The sequence below is a fragment of the Hesperophylax consimilis genome, chromosome 9, assembly GCF_061612785.1.
Source record: "Hesperophylax consimilis isolate HC1 chromosome 9, BYU_Hcon_1.0, whole genome shotgun sequence".
Lineage (NCBI taxonomy): Eukaryota > Metazoa > Arthropoda > Insecta > Trichoptera > Limnephilidae > Hesperophylax > Hesperophylax consimilis.
Genome location: NC_142844.1, coordinates 34,364,199 through 34,389,299, shown reverse-complemented (window position 1 = coordinate 34,389,299; position 25,101 = coordinate 34,364,199). Strand labels below are relative to the sequence as shown.

Sequence of the window (25,101 nt, the reverse complement as noted above, 5' to 3'; positions counted from 1 at the left end):
GGTGAGTTCAAAATATTGTTGAAATGATAAAAAAGTAGATATTTTGATTTATAGAAATATTCAATGTGCTGTCGAACTTGCTAGTTTCTTGTTAGCCCCGTAGATGGTCCAACTACATCTCGGTGGTTGGTTGCTGGAGTAAGATTAGATTAAGGCCGGAGTGCTTCCCGAGAAGTTGGCCCGGTCACGTGGGACAGGAAAGCTGCCATTTTCAGTGACGCCTGAACATTTTGCACCTAAAAGGCACAGTGGGTTGTACTTTTACAGATGTTGGACATAACCATAACGATTTTTCAGTTGAATATGAAAATATAAATTTTTGTTTGATTATTAGTAATCATAGAAGGCAGAAAATCACAAGAAATTGAATGTAGGCATGTTTCTTGATCCAAAAGTCAGACTATTCTTTGCTTAAATTTCCAATGCAAAATTGTGCTCCATCATAATGAAACTCAAATGGGATGGCGATATACGATGTCAGGCAAGTGTAGAAAGACTGAGCGCGTACTCAATGGGCTAGAACCAAAATGTATAAACTAAGTCTGTGGCAACGTTGGTTTCCATTCAAACCCATAGGCATTTCTAGTGTTTTGTGGAGCGTAAAATCTCAATTATATACCTACAAAAAAAAAATTGAGAACCTTTTTCGTTCAAAACTACGCCTAATGGACCTATGGACTTATGAACATTATACTGAAAACATTTAATATCTTTCTGTATACATATTGGAACAAGAAACTCAAAAATGGAGGACAAACTTAAAATAAAAATCGTGTACGTGTTTATTACGAGGTTGCTCTAGCTCTAAAACCAAATTATTAGCTTTAAAAGATGCTCGAATTATGAAATTGTAGCTTTTGTGGAATCTTATATTGATATTATATGGTACATGCAGGTTACCAATATGAAGTAACGAATTATGATAAACGACTGGTACTAGAAATTAAATTAATAAGAAATGTAATGCTAAAGCCATGTACAATCGGCTTAAACATGATAATTGAATTTAAATACCCCTTATTCCTACCCTAAGCAAAATGCGTTTATTACATTCTTGTAAATATTTACGCAAAAAGAACGCCACGAATAAAAAAAAAAAAATAAAATCCTTTTACGTATGTGCAGATATTAAAACCACTCGCGCACTGTGCGTTCCAGAAATACGACCTCCATTGACTGTGGGTAGTCCAGGGGTGGATTCAGTCAGGTTAGTTCCTCCACCAGGGGTGGACGTGCGCGAACACTTATTCCGGTTCCTTTCCCAGTGCGAGCGGGATAACGCTACTCCAACAACCCACACACCCAACAAGTGGATATAATCAAGTGTACTTTTGTATTTCAGCAGTGAATAAATTCTGGTAAATATTTATTTTAAATTCTTTTGAAGTGGGATTCCTTTAACGCTGGAGATCTTTGAAAGGAGTTTTATATTATCTAGGTACCGTTCAAGTATATCATTTTAAAAGTACTTTGTGAAGATGGTGGCCCATATATACGTTTTACAAGATTACGTTAAAGACGTAGACAATTTTTATAGCTACCTACGCTAAACTACGATGCCATTCCACATAATGTAATGTTTATGGAAGAGTTAGAAATAGCAAATTTAATTTTTTATAAGAAAAGAATAACATTTTTAAAGAAAACAGGAAAACCACATACATTTATTAATGTTTGAAAACGGAAAGTATATTAATGAATGAATTTCAACTCTCGTAAGAGTTGGTTCAATCCTACGGTGTAATCATATAAGTCAATAATGAACAAAATTGGTAAACAAAAACCCTTCAAGCCAAAATAATTTTTTTAAAGAGATGATAAATATGAATACTTTCAAATTCACAAAAGTATTTTAAAATCTTGAAGCTAATATAAAAGTGGTTATTTATTTTTCAATATTTTAATTTAAATATTGCAATTCTGTTTATAATTATGACAGATTCGACAATTGAGTAATTGTATCTATGGTTTTTTCGAAATAACTTAAAAATAATATACGTAAACATTTAGTTTTCAGTTTTAAAAATGCCTTAATCAGTAAATATTACTTTACTATGTTGTACTTTGACGACAATTCTACATGAAACCACAAAAGTAACTTTCCCAGAAATGTGGCTTGAATTGTTTTACCAAAATACAGTCTATGTATAGAAATAAATTTATGATTATTTTGATATTTAAGGTTGAATATTATACCTTTTATAACAAAACGAAACAGTCATAGTATTTTTTAAAGGCGTCGTAATGTATTTTTAGTTGCAACTCTCCACATTTCGTTCGCAATTCTTGTACGTTTTTAGCAGTGGTTTTTTCCGCGAAAAATCCCATATTTAATCGCACATCTATAGTTGACCTATTATGCAAAGCAGTTGGATACCGCAAAACCCTGGATCGATTCCCCGTCGTGAGATGCACATCTGGGGAAGAAAAATGACGCAAGGTTTTACAACACTACTACATTAGTATAGTTGACAAATTATATTTAATGTCAAATATATTCTTTATTTTCAACATGCAATTAATTGGAATCGATTACGATGCGTAATAATATATTATCATACTTTTTTTTATTTTTTTTTATATTAACTCCACACAAGAGGCCCTGAAGAAAATAATTTCCCTCAGGGCCTATGTCATCTTTGGGGATGCTGTTTGGAGGGTCTTTTTGTGGAGAGGAAGGAATGAACATGGGTCTTGAAGAGTCCCATGTTGTAGGAGGGAGGAAACACAGAGGCCGGCAGTTCGTTCCACAGCCGAGCTGTTGAACTTAAGAACGAATCGTAGAAGCGACCCGTTCTCATGTGACAAATGTCAACCGTGTACAAATGTTGGGCGCGCGTTTGGCGTGTATCCCGACTACGCACCGGTGCCGAAGGGATCAATGACGCTAGGTCCTCAGAGCATCTTCCATTGTAATACCGATAGAACAAGGACAGCATACCTACCTGACGCCTGTGCTCTAAAGATTGCAGTCCGTTTGTTAAGATTGGGGAATCTATCAAACGGACCGCCCGTTTTTGCACAGAGTCAAGGGTTATATATACTAACGACATAAATCAAGCTTTACGTTTTTCAATTAATTACTCTTTCAATTACTTTGCACAATAATTGTACTTTGTGCACACAACGAAGTTGACTAAATTTTTCGGAAAGAAAGATTTAAAATGTATCGTGTGAATTTTTGTGTAAATTTGTACATTAAATTTCACTGCAAAATCTTTTTTTTCAACTGTGTTTAAAATTATTTAATTAGATTAATAAATAATTTTTCATCGTCAATCTCTGTGTAATAATATAAAAGAATAAAGTTCTCACATTTCATTCCCTGTGGTAAGATAATTTACGGTATATTTTCTTTTCGCAGAGACTTATAGTTAGCAATGGAGTCGGAAGTTTCCCAGAAGGGAAAGCAGAGGTGATGCATATCAGATGCTTCGAGAACGTTATTCGTTATTCGTTTGGCGGTGGAGAAACGGCATACTGTTTTAAAAAATAAAGAATATTAAATTTAATATCACGTTACACATTAAGAATGATTGAATGCTTTGTAGGTGTGTCACAAGTTTCCTAATAAAAATTAAAAATAATAGTTACTAGAAATTCATGGATCGTTTTTGAGAATAGGCAAGATGTTTTTGTTTATATCGAATAAGCCTTTTGTTACTAATAAACGTATTGTTATTTTAAGAATCAATGTGTAAGGGCACACATGTGTTAGGTGTAATTTAAAGTTTTAAAAAATTACGTGTTTTGTCAAGCATTTACGAAGTTTACTAACTGTTTTAGAATGAATATAAAGCGGATATTCAGATTAATTTCATTGTTCTTATTTAACTTCGAGTATTCTTATAAATTAAAATTTGAGTTTGAACTTTGTGTGCTAGACAATCGAAATATATGTTATATTGGCGAATTTTGAAATCTTGAATTAATTCTTGGATAACATTTTGAAAACCTTAACAAATAGACAATTTTATATTTTTTTATATGTGTTCAATATACGGTTTATAAGTAGGTTTACTGGATGTTGTTCATTGGGAAATTTGCATTGAAAACATTAAAAAATAATAATTAAGGCAATATCAATTAATTAACATTTAATCTCGAATATTTTATGTAAGGCTACCAGGATAGCAAACAAAGGCAAGATAAGTAAAAGTTACATAAATTAAGCTCGGGACGCTTTATTCGAATAAACTACACTACACCAAAAAATATACGGAAGATAAAAAGGAGTTTTAATTTGATTGAAACGGCGATAAACGGTGAAAGTTGTAGCGCCTACTGAATTAGTGTTGGAACACTCCCAAAAATAGAAACGGCACCTTACAAAGTTACCAAATCAACTTCCAAATGGTTGATAAATCACCTTTTTATTACATTTTCTATTTGAAAGCATCTAGGAATGCTTACAACATTAACGTGGGTTGGTACTGGCCTACATTCTTCACAGGTATGAAAATAGCTTTTAATGATATAGTGAATTACTTACTCGTATTACAACAAAAAAAAGTGATAGTTTTCTGGTATGTATGAATTTTCAACTTTATATAGTGGTAAATGAAAACAATTGTTTTTCTTGCGGCTTAAAATTTTTTTGCCTGGATATATTCGATTTGATTGTCACCTGAAATCATATTATTGGCAAAAATTCCGGACTCCACAACAAAATACTAAAAATCAGGATTTATTTCATTGCAGAAATTCTGGGACTAATTACCATATGTATTCCTCTTTGCCCAGAATACTAATGGAGGGAAACAATTATACCAAGTCAGTGGAAATCTTCAATTTATCTTTAAACAAATATAAAATGTTGTTAATGAAGCAATTCAATTATGTAAAATAAATAATGTATATTTCTTAATATTCATATGTAAAAGCCCCAAAAAGGGCGTTAATTATTAAATGAATAAATCATGTCACGCGAAAATTCATTATGAGGAAATTCGCCTCGGAAGATAGGAAAATAAATTGTAAAAATATTTACATTCTTCGCTAATAGAATTTTTAGAAAAAATCTAATGCGCTCTAGCTTAATCAACTCTCAAGCTGAAAACTTTGTTGAAGAACAAAGTGTATTCCATAAAAGTTTTGGAATTTTTGAATTTGAACTATTTAAAAAAAAAATTATCAACGTTGAGATGTATCTCTGGCGTAGCCTGGTTGTTTGTAACTACTAATGCAGTAATGTCATTTCAATTCCTGTTTATATGGTTATGAAGTGGACACAAAGCCTGACATTCCCGGTCAGTCCTGTACACTCCGTAACAGCCTTGTCTTGGACGCGAAACAAAAGCAGGAATATTAGCTTTAAGCAAGAGTGACAGCAATACAGGGCAAAACGGCTTAGCGCCATTCTGTGTGAATACTTGGAATATTACTGACCGTTGTCTTTTCATGTTATGAGGTTTTATCCTGACGTATAATCCAAAATAGTTTTCAAATTATTCTTCTAAATCTTTTTTTTCATTTTTCACATTTCTGTTATACAGGGTTTTCCAATAAGAGGTGTTATTTTGATATTCAATCGTAAAATATCAATAGTTTCATTGCTTCTGTAGCACGTAGCGCCATATTGTTGAAAGTAAACGTTGTATCTACAGATAAATATCATCCAATTTCGGCCATACAAAATCATTAATCATCTCTCGATAGCGCAATCCATTCACCGTAACTGTTGCTCAAGCCTCATTTTCGAAAACGTAAGGTCCAATGACTTCGCCGGACCATAAACCGCACCAAACAGTCACACGTTAAGGATAGAGAGGCTTTTCAACAATAATTCTTGGGTTTTCCGAGCCCCAAATGCGACAATTTTGCTTGTTGACGAAGCCACCGAGGTGGAAATGGGCCTCATCACTCAAGATGATTTGTATTTGATTCACTCAAGTGAATTTTAATGATTTCAATGCATTGTTGAAGAGTGTATCGTTCAATTTTTATTAATGGAGTAGTTTCTACTTGTCAAATGTCAAAAAATGAGAGCTTTAAAAGTAACATCTACCGAAAGAGCGGGCTATTCAAAATAACACCTCTTATTGGAAAACCCTATACAAAACAAATATGTATATCGACTAGTATATGGGACGTATGGGATTGCACTAACCTCCCTACATCCTGGAATTAAAAAAAATATTATTTATAAATATTAAATTATACAAAAACTAACAGAGTTACTAATAAACGTCGTGACAATTTTAAACAATTGATAAACAATAGTTAATGTGAAAACATTACTAATTTAAACGATAAATAGGACCTGACGTAAATTAGTTTATGGAAATATACATACATCGCTTATCTAAAAAAATTAGATTATTTATTAGTTGTATAAACTGTTTTTAATAATAATTGCTCTTCCAATTTCGGAATTTTTTTTCAAGAAATTTTAAATGTTAAATATTTTTCTTAATTTTGAAGATGTCAAAAAACAAATACAATTTTAGAAACGAGATTAAATGACGTAATACATTTTTGTATTTGAATTAAACGTTGGCATTTAATGAAATTGCAATATTTGAATTTCGAACAGTAAAAAAATTGAAAAAAAGCTCACCACAAAAATTTTTAATCATAAACTTGAAAAGCCGAAATTCAAAAAACATTTTCCTTTTATTTTGTATATGTAGGAAATCTGTCACTTGCATTTTTATCTCATTTAAATAATTAAAAAGAAAAAAACATATTCTCAGAGAATAACCGGAATTTTGCGCTATATTAAAGTATGTAGTCGTCTTGAATTTGTGTTTACTTACACATGCTTACAAACAACATAACTTTTATGGAAGTGCTTGCCTTTTCCGATGACATGAAATTCAATTCACAATAATATATTATTATGGGATAAAAATTATGAACGCAAACATGATTTGAATACATCACAAATCACAAATCAAAAATGCCATCTTGCCGGGAACCTAAAGCGTATGGTTCATGCGACAGTTTGCCAAAATGCAATTTTGCCATTTCTTTCGCAGCAATGTTAGACATTTTTTAATGGTAATAATTCGAAATAAAAATTGTACAGTCTTTATTCAATGTGTAGCTAAAACACCGTTTAACGTTTAAGAAGTGATTTTTTATTAGTAAGGCTGTAAATATATCAGTACCCATAAGGATTTTGTGAAAAATTTGTGGTGCAGTGCTTTAAGTAGAGCAAAGTTTATTATTTCAGAGTAAATTTTGGTTTAATTTAAAATTTGGGAAAATTAGAAACACACTTTTTTGGACGCGAGGTCCATTGTTCGCTGACCCATAACCATAACAGAAACGAAAACCTAATACCCTTAATATTAATCGTTTTTCCGAACCACTTCTGGCTACTTATTAATAATAACTAATTAACTAACCGTCATACCGTTTCTCTGCAGGGGTAGAAAGAGCGGACGGACCCCCAAACAACTCGGTCTCGGCACACACTCCTTGCCTCATACAAATTTATACAAATATTCATGACTCTTGACATGGCCCGACTTAATCTAGTATCTGATTCACTTGATCGTGCCATGTCTTCCTCGGGCGTCACCGTTTTCTGCTACCATTCACATGTGCGTAAGATATTCTCATTACACTACTTTCTTTGCTCATTAACTCTACATGCCCAAACCATGTAAGTGTCCCCTTCTTAATCTTACTCATTACATTGAATTCTTTGCAGATATCCACATTTTTTACACGATCATACATGGTTTTACTAAAAATGGGAATCTCATTCCAACAGCATTATATCTACTTTCATCCTTCCTCTGCCAGTTCCATGCCTCACTGTCATACATCAGAGTAGGTACCAGAGATCTATTGTGGACTGCTTTCTTCGCTTCTTAAGGCAATTTTTGTTAGCGCCCACTGCGTTCAGTTTTCCATTTATGGAGTTACCTGCATTTACACTTATTTCAATATCTCTGTCAGCCTTCCCATCTCTCGTTAACATATTTTACAAATATTCAAACTCATCCACCTGCACCAAGTATTCATCATTCACAACTATATTGCACACTGTTTACCTTCTTTCTCTTTCAAACTCAGCCGTATTATAATGTTCGCTTATTTTTTTTGACAAAAGATTTTAATCTTAATAATCATTTTGTATTATGTTACCAGCATACATAACTTTCAAAGTTAAAAAATTAATATTGTGAAGATAGTGCCGTTTTCAGTGGCACAGCAATGGGCACCTTGGCTCTGGATCCTGAAGTCGCGGTTTTAAAACCCAGAGTTTGAAAACAATTTGAATAATGCACAACTGCTAACCTAGTCCAAATCGCAAGTGAGTCCTAAAAATCATTCATCTGTTCCAAGTTTTCCTCAATCTCAACTAAGTTGCGTACTGTTTTGTACTTTCTCTTTCAAAGACAGCCGTAATATAATGTTCAATTAATATTTTCGGCAACGGATTTTAATTTCAATAATTATTTGGTATCACTGTTACCAGCAAACATAATTTTCAAAGGTTCATAATCAATATTTTGAAGATAACACCATAACTTTAGTAACTTTTAATTAACTTTTAATTCATAATTAACTCATTATTCATACATACTTCGTTCATCCTAGATACGAGATACTGTAGATCTTCTATACTGTAGTAATTCGAACATTTACTGTGGTAAATGGTAGTAAATATCACCGCATTATCAGCATAAAATAGGCAATATTCTTTCAGCTTACTCAAATTAGCACCCAATTCCACCCTTTCAATTCTTGCATAAAATTATCTATGTATAAATTGAATAACCACGGTGATATCACGCAGCCTTCCTTGACACCTTTTGTTATATCAAATCACCCGGTAAAACTACAGTTTACCCTCATACATGCAATGGTTTTGTCATACAGAGACGCGATTACCTGTGTGAGATTTGTATGCACTCCATACTAGGAGAACACCTTCCGTAGCTTTTTCCTATCGACTCGGTCGTTTGCTTTTTGTAGATCTACAAAGGTACGGAAAACTTTTGATTTTTCGCCAGAAACTTTTCAGTGAGCATACGTAATGAGAACAAATAAAAACATCTTTCACATCTCATATTTTCTCCTTGTGTTAGGTTTCTTTTCTTACCCTTTCAATCAATATTCTACCATCTAGCTTGCCAACTGAGCTTAGCAGCCTAAAAGTCTTACGATTCCCAAATTCCATGAGTGACCCTTTATCTTTGTATAACTGTCTGATCACAGTACTTCTATCTAATGGCAAATTAAAGATGAATTAATTAATAACCAATTAACGCTGCTTCTTTTTTGAGAACGATATAAACATGACATTGTAATATAAACACATCTCCCCCAGTATCCTGTTTCTAAATGTGTTCGGATGATAATCGGAACAATATTGACAAGACTTTTCAAATCCTCCTCGACAACATTGGACAGTCACAGCACAACATTTTACTGAAATATACAGGAAATGTTCTACTTCTGATGACGTACACAGTACACTAGAAATACAGAGTACTCTACACCCAGAGAACACTAAACATTCTACTGTCTGTAAGTACACGTACAACTACTGGAACTGGGTTTGAAAGACACGCACGGAAAGAGAAATGAAGCGCCAACAATAAGTCGACATCAAACACGTCTTTTTTCAGCTCCTTTTGTTATTCATGTCTCTCAGTTTGTTCGTGCAATTCGCATTGAATTGAATTGAAGAATGTGAGTTGTAAATGTTTAAAAATACATTTATTCATGTAATCAGTTAATTTAGAAAGCATCTCAACGGATGAATTTGATCAATAAGGTTTCTAATTTTCATGAAAAGAAAAAGGAAATGCATTTTTAACAATAATAAAAACCACTTTAACAATGTTTGTAGGTTATAAGTCTTGATACTTTTACACTAATTTTTTTTAATTTATTATAGAGTTAAAAAAATAATAATCATTTAAACCTCTAAAATTAAATTTTGATTATTTGGATGACAACCGATTTGGCGATCTTCCCGTTCAAGGAATGGATGTGTTATTCATCATCAACTCAAATCACATTTTTCGAGAGAATGTTGTTAACAATAATTAGAATATTTACGTTACATTACGCAAAGAAAACATATTGCGAAATGCTCATACGCCCAACTGTATTCCCATCTGATATGCCCAACTGTATCTCTTTAACGTTTGCATGCACGAGATAGAGCTTCGTGTCGCTAATAAATATGATTATCACATTAACGAAACCAAGCTTAGCTCAAAAGACCAGTTTTTGTAGTTAGGCTCCTGTGGTCCTAACTACAAAAAGAAAATGGAAAGTAAGTTGCGAAATACAAGTATTTTTTTAAAACACGTTTTTTCGCTACTCTGTTCTAAAACTTCAAACTGCATGTTATTTTACTGCATATATGTATTACATTGATTATATAATTTCTTTGTGATTTTGTGAACATTTTTTATTTTTATTTTATTAATTTGGTAAAATCAACAGATTATTTACATATATAAGAATAAACTAAATAATAAAGTTAAATTCAATAACAGATTTTCACTTAAAATTATAATAATAGTAAAAAATATTAAAAAAAATAAGGGTTCTGTACCCGTGGCCTGAGAGATTTACAAAAAATACAATATTGTAAATAATAAATAAAAAAAAAATAGAAGATGTAAGAACACAAATAAATAAAAATTTAAATTTAACTTATATACTAATAACCAGCTAAATTTAAAAAAAAAATAAAATTAACTGATATACTAATAACTAATAATTTCAAAAATTTAAAGTTAACTGATATACTAATAACCAGCTAAAATTCAAAAAATAATGTATTGTAAAATTTCAACACAGCAGCAATCAATAAAAGAACTACACAATAGCAATAATACTGATAAAATAAATGTATACCTACAACTAAATTGATCACATAAGTATAAATTGGAAGGCAAGTAACTGGAAAGGATTCAAAGCAACAACATGATAACTTCCAGTAGAATATTTAAAATTATTTAATGCTAGTTAATACATATCTTTTAAAGGTTCTTAAATTACTAAATTCAAAAAGGCCCAACAGAATGTATACAACATGCCACCTACTTTTTTAATAGTACATTTTGCACTCGGAAAATGAGATTTTTTTATTAGAAATTAGGGTTTGAGAATAAATTATGTTTTTCTAACAGCGGTAAATTATGCTGTGACATGAAATTGCATATTTTCCAATTTAAAACTTAGATTTTTACCTTAGTTATATATCAAAAATGGCCAAGGTGAAATTCAGCGTGTTGATTAGCTTGCGTGTTCCGTGGAACACCTTGTACCTACTAATTTTGTGGAATTATATCTAAATTACTACAAAACTAGCGTTTGTCAAAAACATTCCATTCCAGCCCATTGTTTGTCGAAGGACATTGTATCGAGTCGAAAAAAAACTACCGTAACGTTGTTATAACAATCGTAATGCTTTCTGGTATTGCAAAATGCGAGTATAATTCTAGATTACGTTTTTTAAATTTTAGTTCTTATTTTATTCTGATATTTAGATTTTTTTTAATTTTTAACTGACATAAAAATTGAGAGTTCATTGAACTAAAATACTATGCGCATTTTAATGTGAATACAGCGCAAGTTAACTGCTAACGACTGTTCGGAGCCGTTTGTACTACGGCTTTTGAAGAATAAGGGATTTGGGAGCGTAAAGATATTAGAAAGAGGATGATTGTGCAGTGTTTGGCTATTAAGATTTAGTTACCAAACACATTTTGATTCTGAGTAGTTTCTTTCTTAAAGGCGATATTGAAAGTATCTACATTTACAACTGCCCTCATGAAGCTTGGTCGTAAATACAACAAACAAAGAAATATAATATAATTATTCAAATCTTCAATTTAAGAGGCGGGTGTGGATACCGCCGCCCCGGGCACAATTTATTGGATAACCAACACCTTTGCCATAAATCACACCAAGTTGTTCGCTACGTTTGGTGACTTGAGTAGGAGTACCCTGGTTCATGGCGGTGAGGTTTGTCTAGGTCTTGACGGCGGATGCATCTGCACACCAACTGAATGAAGGGTGGTATCGGTTGAGGCCGGTCGAGGGAGACACTTTTTAAGTCTTTGGCCGGACTATCTCGACCCATCGCCTTGCATCGTAGTAGGAGGGATAGATTCATACCTCACTCCTGGACAGATTTCTACCCAACCCTCATACCCTTTTTCTTCCCTTTCCTTATAAAGATCCTCCACACAGCATCCCCAAATATGACATAGGCTATGTGTGAAATTATTTTCCTTAAGGCCTCCTAAGTGGGGCTAGTGTAAATTTTTTAAAATTTATTTTGTAATGTAACTATAAATCTGATAATCTGGAGAACTGTTTTATATGGAAACGAGCTTTGGGAGCAAAACACTATCAATGTGCTGCCCCAAGCTAATGAGATATTTCATTAACCTGACTATCTCTATTGGTTGATGAAAAAGTAATTTTTTTATGGCCTGAGATCTTTACTACAATTTATCGAAAGAAGCGTTGAAATTTGTTGACGTTTCCTATTCAATGCAACTTTATTTTTTTTATTTATTTTAGTGTCTGGTAGTGTCGAAAACAGTTTAGCTTAAAAAAAAGATCGTTAATAATCAATTAGTGTATTTTATAGCTTTATTTAAAATCTTTAGCGAGAGGTTTAATCGCATGGATGACAAAATTGAACATAAAAGTCAAACTAGAATTTAAAAATAAAATGGCCAAATTACATTTTTATGTCCTTCGATTGTAGATGTCAGTACAACCAGCTGCATTGTTGTTGTTGTTGAACTGCTAAAACGACTTATACAAGGTGTATCAGCAGTCAGAACGTACTCTGATTCCTTACAGGTTAAAGTTTGCCGGTCACGTGCTGATACACCCTGTGAACTAAAATTGTACAACTAGGCGGATACATTATATACAAAACATTTATCTTAGTTGTGTATGTGTGAAAAGAAGCATTGCTCGACTGTCTCCATCTAGAACACATTTTTTTATAATAAAAAATAATAACTTATATATGCCCTTCGAAGATTATATGCTCTTGAGAGATTCCATGGACTTTTTTGTACTCCAAAAGCGACCACTGAACTTCTGTCTCGGAAAGCACTAATCAAAAGAGCGACTTAATTACGATTCTTTAATATCTATTACGTATATCTATATATTAACTATCTTTTTACGTATATCTCAAAATTGTAAACCTGCCTCCATGGCTTTTTATTCTCACATTCCTCAAATCTGTGATCTCCTCCATAATACATTGGTGAAAAACCATTTAATAAAGAACATGAATAAACAAATAAATAGAAATTAAAAAAAAAACTGTTTTTTTTTTAAATATTTTACTCAGTGTCGTGTTACCTCGCCAACCATATAGAACAAAAATACAGTCAAACTGTGTGTTGCGTAGGTACCAAACATTTGTTGTTATCTCTGAAATATATCTGTTCAATTCAATTCTCATTTATATTAAAAAAAAAACATTATTAATGTCACCACAAACGTAAGTTTTTTTTCATGAACTTTTTATTCCATGAGTTTTATGAGTTAAGCGTTCGTCAATGCATGAAGCTGGTTGTATTTGATAAGGGATGGGTATCAAAAAATTACTGTTTGCAAATGATATTCCTGCTTTGAAATACTGACTTTGAAAAATTGATTGCAATCAATTCAGACTGGAATTCAAAAGCTTGCTACAAAATACTATTTATTGATTGTTTGCATAAGAGTTAAATTACAATTAACTAAAATAAAAATATAATATTATCACATTTATGTGTTTTACCGCTAAACATATTTATAATAATAAATTCTTGTGACAAACACGTTCCTAACAAGTAAGTTTTTAGATTCTCACGGCCAAAAGCATTTTTGTTGTTTGTTTTTGGGGTGTTATGCCGTGTTGCGCTAACTCCTTCTTTAGCCGACGTTTCGGACAGCGTTGCAGTGTCCATCATCAGGGCAGATCCGGTAGATCCGAAGATTCCTAACAAATGAACAAATGATTCGAACGTTCCTAACAAATTTTATATATGAGACTTCGTATACTGATGATAAATTTAGGTATTTCTCTATAGTGTCTAAGGGTTTATTTTTTAGAACTGCACGACTTTAATATTGGGTGTGATAGTTTCTACTTAGCCCTACAGTATTTCAATTGGTGAAATAATTGCTAGAACCAATCTTGTTGGTGACGACACCATATCCCACGATTATGAAATTTGATTATTTTGATCTGCATAAATACTGGTAGGGTTTTCTAATTATGGAATGAAGCCTCACTCAAAAAGGGTTAAAATACGCTTATTAGAGAACTTTTCAACCCGAGCCTCGGGGGTCCCAGGACCACCGTGTGTGACACTGGAGAACCATAACGGTCATAAATGCGTTATTATTTTCAATTATTCAGACCTTCCTTCCTTCCGAAACAAGAAAGCGTACTAGAAGACAACCCTCTACCCGCCTATGGAAATTTTGTCTTTATCGCTAATGTCGTGTATTTAATCTCGCCAGAATGGATGTCCCTTTGCTCTGAGATACAAATAAACATTTAGAACGATTGCGGCGCCCATTAAATTTGAATGGATAATTCTCATTTGTTTCAATGTAAATAAATACACTTGTTCATCTCGTATTTTCTACAGTGTAAGGACAGGGGCGCACTGTTGCGGTCAGAATTCGTAATTTTCTAAGGGGTTGATGTTAGAGTGGTCCAAATTGATGTTAACATTAACATTACTGAATATTTTTTCATTGTAAATTAATAAAAAAATTTTAACTTTACGCTACAGATTATCGGACATTTTTTTTAATACACCATTAAGGGCAAATATCCCTCTGGATTGGGGAAAATAAAAAGTGGTAGCACAAACAATAAATGAACTTTAAATTTGAACTCTGATGACGACTGATGATTTGAGGCTGATGATTTGAGGCTGATGATGACGTATAATATGAAGGTGAGAAACTTCCATGGATTGGTTACATAGACTGAATTAAATACTAGTGAAATTTTGAAAAACCGTATTCAGAACAGAAAATATTACGCATTACAATTTTCAAAATGGATCTTAACTGTATAATCTTTCTTTTAACTAAGAAGATTAAAAATTGTAACTTTCATAAAACGTCCTTCATTTGCGTTTTTAATGTGAAACCGAACAAGAGGCCCAACCGATAGGAGACAGTAAGACTGAGAAATCCCCGATTGAGGTATGATGTAAGGCTGAAGGTATTGGGAGGGAAATAAGATGAAAAAACGGATGGTGGAAAGTACCTGGCTTTTCAGATCTGGTCACCAAACACGGCCAAAGCCATTTGAAGCAACGTTTCAATTCTGAATAGTGTTCTCACATCATGGCGATACTGAAAGTATCTGCCACTCTAGAACGTGCTGCAAATATAATATTTATTATTTTAAATGAGTAAATTGTGAAAGCTAAACAATTTATCAAATAAAATTTACTAGCGCACGCCTGGATGTTAACCCGCGACCTCTAGTTTGCTAGTCGAAAGCCTTACTCCTCGAATACGGGGGTCGTCAACAGTTTGGACGTTTTATTAGAAGGGCTGTTTTATTTTAGGATTTAAATATCTGAATAAGCAAAAATAGCAGAGAATTGGCTTCCGTCAGAAATTCTGAAATCAATATATTATTTATGTAGCGGCATACGACGAAATTAATTCGTAGTACACCCGAACGCTCGAGATCAGTGCGCATTACACATGGTATTACGCGGTGCCTTTGGTACCTTGGCCAGCCGGTAATCGACTAAAAATAAAACGAAGGCATATCTACTTACAATTGCTCAAATCTTCGCCCTCTAAACTCGCATCATCCGCCGTCAAGATCCACAGCATGTCTCTTGCATCGAGGAAAGAACATCATCAACTCACTGGATCACCTGGAAAATTTATGGTATTTACCACTAGTGATCAACATCACCTACAAGTCCTGTCTCCGCCGCAACGCATCGAACCACCGACTTCATCGCCGTGACATCACTCCACAATAGTTAATCTTCGCTTATAAGTACTGAGCAACGGCCTGGTAAATTCACCATCAATTGTTTCCATCGACGTAGTGTGGAGCAGTGCCTTGACGATGTGCCACTGATCATCTCCACTATCATCGCAACAAAATTACTGACTACTAAATAAACACTGTGATACTATAATCTCTTTCATTCGTCTGCTTACCATCACCCACAAGGGAAAAAAATAAGTGTACTTAAAAAAAACAGCAACTACCGAAAAAAACCTCTTTGTTTTAATATGACGGGCCAATTTGGCTTGCCAGTTCGCCTTTGTGGATATAAACCTGATTATATTAGCAAGCAGCAGAATATTCGTAAGCGCTTCGCATTTTGAATTCAGTAAATCTGTGAATTTCTAAGTGCTGGTTCAGTTTAATCGTGAAGCATTAATGATTATAACGTAGTGTAACATTTACCTTGATTTTATCTGAAATTATATTAAGTTAGTATTATTTCATTCTTCAACGAGTTAGTTTTGTTAAGATAACACGCTAAATGCTTGATTTTAGTTAATTTATCTTAAAATCTTATTAACAATATTTTTGACATACAACAATATAAACAAAATTTATTTTAATACATGATAAGTTAACCCCAAAAAGACATTAAATGCTTTAGCAACTCGACCACAAATGAAATAAATCCTGAAATATAAAAAATCAACTTGGTGTTGTGGTTTTGCCGCTAGGACTTGTAGGGTGCTTTTGTTAAATTTTGTATACTTTCTGTTAGCCTTCCCACTCTGTGCACTGGGTTGTTTAATGATACATTTTAAAATCTCTACAAATTTGGTTTTAGAGCTCTAGAAATTAATATTTTTTCGTGGTGGAATAAAGACTTTCAGCAGCCACTATTTAAAAAAATATGAATTCTTAGAAATTTAAATGATATCTAAATAAACTGTCATCTACACACATCACTAATAATTACAATTAGGATCATTTAGCTAGGAAGATTTTTTAAACAACATAAATAATTTGTAAGCAAAATTGGCAGATACATAGAGTTTTTAGTAATATGCATGATAATATAAGCGACTGCTTAATCTTACAGTGAAACATTGACAAATTACATAATTGGTGTATAGATTATTATACCCACAAAATTACCGCCCTATATCCTTTTTATCAAATATATCAAAAATACTCGAAAAAATTGTAAAAAATCAAATCTGGTCCTTCCTAGAACATCAAATTATAAATTCTAAACAGTATGGTTTCAAAAAAAAAACATCAGCACCCACGATGATATTGCAAAAGAAACAAATTATATAAATACATATATAACGACCTAGACTCAAATGAAAAATGCAATGGAATATTTATTGACCTTAAAAAAGCATTTGATAGTAGATATTTCATACAATAACTTAATAAAAAAAATAAAATCAATTGGAATAAATGGAACGTTACTATCGTGGATTATAAGCTCTTTGGAAAATAGACCACAGAAAAGTAAGATTATTAAATTAACTAAGTGATTCCGAAAGTAATAATTTCTCGATAGCACAAGGCACAGTTTTAAGACCACTATTGTTCATATTATATGTAAATAAAAAAAATAAGAAGTTGCTAAATACGGGGAAATTGTCTCACATGCAGATGACACAGTGCTTCTTCTAAAAGCAAACACATGGTTAGAACTGAACAAAAAGGCTAATTCAGACAGCAATGAGTTGAAAATATGGTTTGACAATAATCTACTAACGTTAAACTCTAAAAAAACACACTACGTACCATTTTTCATAAAAAAACAAATACGCGCATGAAAAAAACATAAGAATTCACTCTGCACCAAACACTCAACAACACCACTGTAAATGTAATGTAAATAATAATAATAATAAAATATTATATCAAAATATAATGTCCTTTTGGAATACCAATTTACTTATCAATTTAAAAGGTAAGAAAATAGTAATACCAGGCATTTCAATTAAAAGAGGAATTTTTCAAGGAGACTCATTGAGTCCTCTTTGGTTTTGTTAAGCATTGAATCCTCTATCTAAAATGTTAATTAAAAGCAAGTTTGCAATAAAAGTTAAGGGTAATACAAGGGAGAGTAGTACAATTTCGCATTTATTATATATGGATGACATAAAATTATTTTCGAATTCTGAACAAAATTTAGAAAAAATGATCGAGGTAGTTAAAAACTTTTCAGATGATATCAAAATGACTTTTGGTTTAGATAAATGTAGAACGATCCATATAGAGAAAGGCAAAATTGTAGATGGGGACGAGAGTATATTTAGAAATTTCCAAATTACTAGTATGAAAAGGGATGAGGTTTATAAGTATTTAGGATACCCACAATCAAATAGATTAGACCATACTAGTATTAAAAATGATATTAGGATTAAATTTCAAACTAGGATCAGGAAAATTTTAAAATGCAATCTATCTGCTAAAAATTTAGTAAAAGCAATAAATACTTGGGCAATACATTTATTAACGTACTCATTTGGCATAATTAAATGGTCTAATACAGATTTAGATAACTTAGAAAGATTAATTAGAACTACGCTAACAAAGTTTAATTGCCATCATCCAAATTCAGCTATAGAACGAGTTAATCAATCTAGAAATTTAGGGGGTAGAGGTATAGTCAAAATAACTTATTTGAAACATAATCAGGTAGAAATGCTAAGAACTTTTTTCCATAGGAAAGCTCATAGCTCAGAAATACACAAAATAATTTGCAAGGCAGATAGAAATATTACACCTTTAAATTTATACGATGAGAATGCCAACATTTTTATAAATCCCAACCAGGAATTATTAGATTCCTGGTCAAATAAAATTTTACATGCAAAACACTTCAATTATCTCAACCAAACGTACGTTGACAAATTTTCGTCAAACAAATGGTTGAGTATTGGAGAGTTAAGCGCAGAAATAGAAGGATTTATGCTTGCCATTCAGGATAGAGTCATTAATACTAAAAATTATAGAAAGCATATAATCAAAGATACAAATCAAATTGATGATTTGTGTAGAAAATGTTTGGCTTTTCCGGAAACTATAGAACATATTATATCGGGATGTTCTATATTAGCACCGTCCGAGTATACATTTAGTCACAATCAAGTTTTAAAAATAATTCACCAAAATTTGGTAATTAAACATAACTTGATTGACTGCCGTAATGTAGTACCATATTCTGAATACGAACCAAATTCAATTTTAGAAAACAAATTTTATAAAATATATTATGATAAAACTATACTAACAGACCGAGCGATTAGTCATAATAGACCCGATATAGTTTTACATGACAAAATTAAAAAAATAACTTATATCATTGATGTCGCTATACCAAATTCCTGTAATATTAAAAAATCTGTTAGCGAAAAAATAAGAAAATACACAGATTTAGGAAATGAAATAAAAAGAATTTGGCATTCTCAGACTATAAAAATATTACCATTCGTTATTTCGGCTACTGGCATTATACCTAGCTTCTAATTAAAAATTTAGGCGTATTAGATCTATCAAAAAAATTATATATAAAGATGCAAAAGTCGATCATTTTGAATACATATGGGAAAACAAAAGATTTTTTAAATATTTATGTTGAGGGATCAGTAGGATTTATAGGCCCTGTTAGAAGTTCTACCGAGCCGAACCCTCTGATATGAAAATATCTGGAGACGGTGAATTTTTTTCCCATTTGATATCTGGTGAGTTGACGTGTTGTTGTTCTTGTATTGTTTTGTATTTATTTTACTTATATAATGCACTTACATAGTGTTGATTGACTAGCTGATCATTTGTGGAAAAGTGAGTGGAAGGGTTTAGTTTTTCCTATGGGGAAGATTTAACCCGGACAACAAAATCGGAAACATAAAAAAAAATATTGAAATCAAAACTTCAACCAAATATCCAGGGATCACTATTGACCAATTCCTAAAATGGATACCACATATAACCATTCTCAAAAACAAACGAGTGCGAAAATTAACCTTTATTTTTAGCTGCTTGAGACATATTCTAAATAAAGAACCACTGAGAATGACGTACTTTGCATTCTGTCAATCCATAATCCAATATGGTATAATAGGATAGGGGGGCGCCTATAAAATTTCACACACAACCTCTTTTAATTGCGTAAAAACTAATAATTAAAATAATGTTAAAGAAATCATTTTTATATTCATCTGAACTCATTTTCAAAAAATTTAAAGTCCGAAAATTAAATACTCTTTTCCTGTATCACTCAACCTTACAATTTTACAAAGAAGATATCCCTAACAAAACTGTACCATTCAAAAACACAGCAAATCTCAGGCAAAAATATAAGTTACCAATTCCGATTTGTAAAAAAACTTCAACTACAAAACAAAACTAAAAATACTTAGGAACAAATTTCTTCAATATGTTGCCAGAAAATATAAGATCACTTAATGATAGATTCAAAGAATTCAAAACACAATTAAAAAAAAAAACTGAAAAACTAAATTTAAAAAAAATTATATAAATAAAAGAAAAAAAATCTAAGAAACTAAACAAATAATACCTCATAATACCTCATCCCATATACACAAGCAATTGCTTATTATGGGAGAACATTGAAAAATAATAAATAATAATCATATCATAATATCTTTTATCTTATTACTAGTGAAATATGTATGTATATGAGCTTAGATATTATATCTCCTTAAGATATAATTTATCTTTAGCCTTAACGAAAGATCATGTAAAAATGGTTTATTTACTTCAGATAAAGATACAATAATGTAGAACTAAAAAAAAAGCTAACAACTTATTCCTCAATATCGATAAATGTAAGACATTATCATTTTGTAAAACAAAGACTCCACTATTATTCAATACACAATAGCAAGCGAAATATTAGAAAAAGTAAACGAAATTCAGGATCTTGGAGTTATGTTCGACACTCAATTAAATGTTGTAAATCACATACAACTAATAACTAACAAAGGTATGAAGACACTGAGATTTATAATCAGAACCCTCAAAGACTGGTCTCGTTGAAGGCTATAAAAATCGTATATCTGTCTCTAGTACGCAGCTTGTTAGAATACAATTCAATAGTGTGGTACCCATACTACCAAATTCATATAAAAAGTATTGAACGTGTGCAGCAAAAATTTTTACGATTTACTAACTTCAAATTACCCATACCTATTCAACACATAAACTATACATTCTTACTAAATACACTTAAAATACATTCCCTAGAAAGTAGAAAAAAAATAAATGACCTAATTTTTTTTATTTAAGATTGTTCACTCCAAACTAGACTGTTGTGAACTCCTGCAACTCATAGATTTCACAGTACCAGTTTTTATTTAAAGAAAGCAAGACAAAAATATATATATATCAGTAAATAATAAAATAAAATACAGAAAAAAAACAGAAAAGTTCCAATAAACTACTTTTCAGTAGTTTGTCAATGGCAACTTTTCACATAAAAAATATTAAAAAAAGATAAAACTTATTTTACTTAATGACAACAGTGATAACAATAAAAAATAACAATTTGTTTTTAAAATATAAAAACATATACACAACAGTGATATTATCTACCTATAGTTTGTATTAGACTCTAATACAAACTATTTCTTTCAGCGAGCCAATTTTTCAACATAATATTTGTTTTTACATTTGTACATTTTTTATTTCAGCAGGTAACATATTTAAGCAACAAGGTTTCATGTAGTTCTGTGTTCTTTGTCCATATTTGTTTAAATGCTTAGGTACAATTAGTCCTTCATTTAACGTAAAACGAGTGTTGTAAGTGTGGTCCAGTCTATTTATGTATATAGGGCTATTCATATGCTGAAATATAATTTTATACCACAGAATTGATCTTACTGAGAAATTTTAAAGATTCTGATTAAGGTATGGAACATTTTGCCTTTGTTCGTGTAAACTTTTATGAGCTAATAATTTAACTAGTGAATTTTGAACTGACTGAACATGGTTTATGTTTATTTTACATGAAAGTCCCCATGCTGTGATTCCATACCTTAAAATAGATTCAGCTAGTGATAAATAAATTATTCTAAGTGTATTGAAACATAGAATTTTAATTGATATAATCTATTAACAATAGATCTCAGACGTTCACAGACTTTATTTATTTGTAAGTCCCATTTGAAAAAACAATCAATAATAATACCTAAATATACATACTCTGTGACCAGTTCAATATTTTCACATGTACATATTGCAGGAATACCAACATGTAAGCAATTTGAAGTGTGAGTCTTTATTTCAGGTGTTATAATATTTGCCTTAGAATTGGGTGATCTAATATTTATCAATTTAGTTTTTTTAGAATTTATAATTAAACCAGAGTCGTGAGACCATTTCAAAAGTTCAATGTAATCTTTTTGTAATAGTTCAATACATAATTGCAAATCACTGCGAGAAATCACCAATGCAGTATCGTCCGCATATACAAAGTGTTTTACATGTTTAAAAATGTACTTAATAAAAGATTCATAAATAATATATAAAATTGGGCCTAATATGGAACTTTGAGGAACGCCTGCTAATATTCTCCTTTGTTTACTTAATGTGTTCAAAAGTTTTATTTTCATGCATCGGTTGCTTAAGTAATTTTCAAAGAGTTTTAGAAGTTTTCCTCTTATTCCTATGATTTCTAATATTTTCAATATTTTTTTATGATTAATAGTGTCAAATGCCTTAGAATAATCTATAAATAAGACTAATACATCGATACTATATCAATACTCGAGCAACTAGGCAAAATATATTATTCTGCAACAATAACTTCAGTACCAACTACCACATACATGCACTTATTTCTCGTTTTCACACATTTGGAAAAAAATTCACCTCAAATATCGACATATTTAATATAAGTTTGCCTGTGTTCAAGAGATACCGAATGACATTTTTATGTAGCATATTTGTTGTTTTCTTGTAAATATGTTGTGATCCTAAATTATTTTTTTCTGACGTTTTAAAAATAAAAACCTTCCATATCATGTAAAAGCTCATCAGGGCGTTTAAATTAATAATAAAATAAAAATATCAAAGATTTAAAATAATTTAAAGTTGATATTTCACCATGCACTTTATGATCCTTCATACATGATGTGAATAAAGCATTAAAATAAATTAAATTGATTTCAAAATTAATTAACTTAGGTGTTAAAAAGATTATTTATTTTACCAACAAAACAAAACAATTGGATTAAAATGAAGTTTTATTAACACTCAAATTATATTTTCTCTTCTTTATTCTTTCTCCGAACCATACACCTGGTATACTTAGGATGTGTAGTTTTAGAGAATTTGAACAATTCATCAAATTTCAAAGTTAATCTTCAAGTTCGGTGGAGGTTCTATTCAAGTTCTGTTATTATTTCCGTTTTTTGAAAAAACTGGCCAATAATGATACTAAAAAACAAACTTGAATAGAACCTTCACAGAACTTGAAAATCACATTCGAAATTTGATGAATTGTTTAAATTCTCTGAAACAACACATCCTAGATTATCACCTACATTTTAAATTTTGCTAACGATTGTTTTCTATTAGAAATATACGGTTTATTATCACTGTATTAAATATGTGTTTGCACATATTATTTATTTATTACCAAATAAAATATCATTTCAAATTATAACTGTCTCCAATTTTTTTTCCTAATTTATCTCCTTCTCCATAAAGTGAGCTCCAGGAGCTTGTGTTTATGGGAGAAGTATTTAGAAACAGAAAATAATGCTTAAAAGGTGATGAATAAACAATATTAAAAGATATATAAAATAACCACAAACGTAATTCAACATACAAATTAGCGGTATTCAATATTCAAATGAATTACAAACTTAATGCAATAATTATGTTTGCATGATTTGAACATTAGTTATTGGGTTGTAACCAAAATCTAAACCTAACCAATCTAAAGTCTAAATAAATTTATAATACCCACCCAGTCACGCCATTTATGTAAGCTCCGTTGCTTGTTTTACTCCAGCTTCATGCTCTAATCAACCATTCAGTAACAGCTAGCAGTCAGTGGAAGCTACCACCGGACATAGACATAAGCCCTGTGGTAACCCGCTATCTCTTCTGCTACCCGCAGATGGTGTCACTTTGATAAGGTATCTTAAAAACTTTTGAAATCGGTGCTCTAGATACTTTTTTCCATAGATTTAAATCCAGAACCCCTTGCAACAAAAGTTGCAAATCTACCAGCCCGGCTGGCCAGAGGGGGAGATAAGATTTGATTTAATTTCAGTTAAAATTATTATTAAAAGTTAAAAGTTGTGCGAAATGCGGTGGATTCCCTCAAGTGAAAATATATTACATCGCGAACGCTGGGAAACCAATTATAAGAATGTTTTTTAATCTTTTTAAGCATTCTGCCTTTGTACTGACATTTGTTCGTGAATAAACTTTGTTTGTTCCTTAATTACGTTAATATTGACAGAAACAAGCTCCAACTGTTTTATATGCAGACCGTTTCTATCTCGGTCCATATTATATACATTGAAGGTTGTGTATTTGGGGAAAAATGTTTGATTTGAAATGTCAAGCATGATCCGAAATATATTATTATGATCAGTCGTGCCTACAAGTACACTTGGAATTTTTAAAATTTAAAATTCAACTACCGTACACTGTTCCAGTTATTGAAGGCTTTTTTAGATTAGGAATGTTGGACAAGAGGAATAATCTAATAGATAAAGATTGTAGGAGAAGATAAAAAGGTTATTTTCAAAGTAAAATATTTTTATGACTCGAAAAATGTAAAATTTTATAAACTCCACGATAGCAAGTATCAAAATTTTCATTAGTTTTTTGAAAATCTGTCCGTTGAAAAAACCACCCAATTAAGCATAAAAGCGTGACTCGATATATGAAGGCATTTCATAGGTATTATTAAGCCGCCAGATTTGAATAGGTGACAACCTCCATCATTCCTACCTTGAATTTTGACACCATGACTGCGATGTGACCTAAACGTCCTAGTCATCCCGTCACGTCTTTTATGCGATGGTGTAAAATTATATCCTCGTTTTGTGTAGTATCCATATCGTACTGAAGTTTGTTTGAATTTAATGTTTAACTTACCTTTGGTTTGGCGGACGCAAGATCACAGA

At 31.5% G+C, this 25,101-nt stretch overlaps 1 protein-coding gene across 1 annotated transcript in view; it reads left to right on the top strand.

Annotated features, from left to right (window-relative positions):
- Nucleotides 1-1,222: 1,222 nt before the first annotated feature.
- The window catches only part of LOC149421264 (uncharacterized), a 146,510-nt gene continuing 122,631 nt past the window's right edge, over nt 1,223-25,101 (top strand). The window contains exon 1 of the mRNA XM_089635915.1: nt 1,223-1,358. The gene's annotated coding sequence lies outside the window, so the exon portion shown is untranslated. The remainder of the gene's footprint in view (nt 1,359-25,101) is intronic.